Raw genomic sequence first — 2,332 nt, 5'->3', positions numbered from 1 at the left:
GGTGGCGATTTAAAGATTTTCCATACAAACTTTCAACCCCTTATTTGCACCCTTAGGGAAAGAATTCTAGAAAACCATGAAACATGTGTTCAATTAAATACTTTTAAGAGTTTCAATTTCAAATTTTATAAAAATTGGTGCCGACTTAAAAAAAAATCTATATAAACTTTCAACCCCTTATTGGCACCCTTAGGGGGTAAATTCTAGAAAACGATGAAGCACGTGTTCAATTAAATACTTTTATAAATCTAAATTTCAAATTTTATAAAAATCGGTGCCGATTTAAAAAATTTTCCATACAAACTTTCAACCCCTATTTCGCCCCTTTAGGGTTAAAATTTTCCAAAATCCCTTCTTAGTGGATGTCCAGATTACAAAAGTAAACATCTGTCCAAATTTAACGTTTCTACCATCAGCGGTTACGGCTGTGCGTGCGTCTTACCTCAGTCAGTGAGGACAAGTCCTTTTATATATATAGATTACTTTCATTTCAAAAGTAAAAAAAAGTATGACTCAACACGAAAATCATGTTTAAACTACTTCATGATAAGTTTGTAGTTGTACTATTGTGACGTCATAAGCATACCGAATGGCAATTTAACGTAATAATATGCGTAGCAACAAAAAAAAAAAATATTTTTATTACTCACATTTGTATTCAAGAGGTAGTGAAAATGAATGAAGATTAAGAAAATATTTGCCTCTTCGTATTTAGTATAATAATATCTTAACATTTTTGTGGAAAAATATAGAAATCGTGACGACCTCCCGGAGTGCATGTATGAAGAAGTTGATGACAGTAAATGAGGCGAAAGCAATTTGTAGGAACCGAGGCAATAGAGATAAAGCGTAGAACTAAAAAAAATCTTACAATACGCTAAGACACTCCGCGCCTCACTTTCGAAAAACAAGTATTGACACTATATATTTGACAATTTTCCCACATCATATACTCGTAGAGTAAACCAGTCCGCGGTTAATTACACAGTGGGCTTATTGTGACGTCATAAACAAATCAAACGGCAATTCCGCGTAACTACATCCGTGGACGGCTTTATACGCTCTCCCTGATGATATATTACTAAATTACCGCCTATTTACTTAATTTGTTGGTTTAGAATTTGTATGAATTAGATTTTAAATTAATTTCGCATTTGATTATGTTTTGTGGCTTATGGAGTGGTGGTTATAGCATGTCTGGTGAGATAGGTGAGGATTCAAATTCAAGTCATTCCATTGACTCAACTTTTATACTAATATTATAATTGTTTGGTTGCACAGGCTATACTCACTATACTCAGAAAGTACTTATGTAAATTGATATAATCATAAATGTTATACACAATTCTTAGTTGTTACCATTTGATCTCGGGGATCTCTCTATATTAATTAATATAATACATATTATGTACATATATATATATATATATATATCTACATATTTAAGTTATTTTCGTACTATCAATGTTTTAATTTTGAAAGTCTCGTCGAGCGGCTCGTTGGTCTAGGGGTATGATTCTCGCTTTGGGTGCGAGAGGTCCCGGGTTCAAATCCCGGACGAGCCCATTTTTTTAAATTTTTTTATACAATTTTTATTTACTTTACGCTAAGATGTTATTAATTTTATTTACATCTTATTTACTTCATTAAATTATATTAAATTTTCAATATTTTTAATACTAGTTGAATTTTTTTTAATGCATTTGATATCATTATCAAGATGTGAAAATATATAACCTTCGGAGATTTTTGTAGGAAGGAACCTAATGTTGAGACTAACATTCCGTTCCCCACATATTGCCAATTTTCGAGATATTACGTGTTGAGTGGCGGAACTCTACCCTGTGGTTTGTCTTGTTATCAGAGCGAAAAAATGAAAATAATCATTCTTCCGAAAGGAATGAGGCTGTAAAATGGAGTGATTTTTTGTAAAAGCATTTTCACTAAGTAGCCCACGGTAGGCTGGATTATGACAACAAAAAAAGGAGAGAAATCCACATTTTTGATTCCTCTCACTAACTCTGCAAGATTCATTAAAAAAATATAAAGTTCATTCACTTTTAACCTTATACAAGTATAATACAATTTTTATAACAATTACTTCACATTTTCTCCAGCTTTTTCCCCTAGTTGCTTTGTCAGCAGAAACGAGGCTCTATAACCCCTGCCCTTGAAGTACTTATATGATACTTAAGTCCCCTTAGCTGGGGGGAAATTAAAATTCCTAAAATAAGTAGTCAGCGTTAGTAACCTGCAAAACACGTTATCCCTAATTTGGCAGAAAGTTAAGAATAGAGGTTCTTTGTTATATAATATAAGCTATATAAGCTTG

General features: G+C 32.3%; 1 non-coding gene across 1 annotated transcript; it reads left to right on the top strand.

Moving 5' to 3' along the window:
- Positions 1-1,493: 1,493 nt before the first annotated feature.
- TRNAP-UGG (transfer RNA proline (anticodon UGG)) lies at positions 1,494-1,565 on the top strand. The gene has a single exon. It is a non-coding gene; the product is annotated as a tRNA-Pro (tRNA).
- The last annotated feature ends 767 nt before the right edge of the window (positions 1,566-2,332 follow it).

This window comes from Heliconius melpomene, chromosome 18, assembly GCF_056956725.1.
Source record: "Heliconius melpomene rosina isolate 202511_hmr_F chromosome 18, ASM5695672v1, whole genome shotgun sequence".
NCBI classification, from domain to species: domain Eukaryota; kingdom Metazoa; phylum Arthropoda; class Insecta; order Lepidoptera; family Nymphalidae; genus Heliconius; species Heliconius melpomene.
Note: the sequence above shows the minus strand (reverse complement) of the source record. Positions and strands in the feature narration are given on the sequence as shown.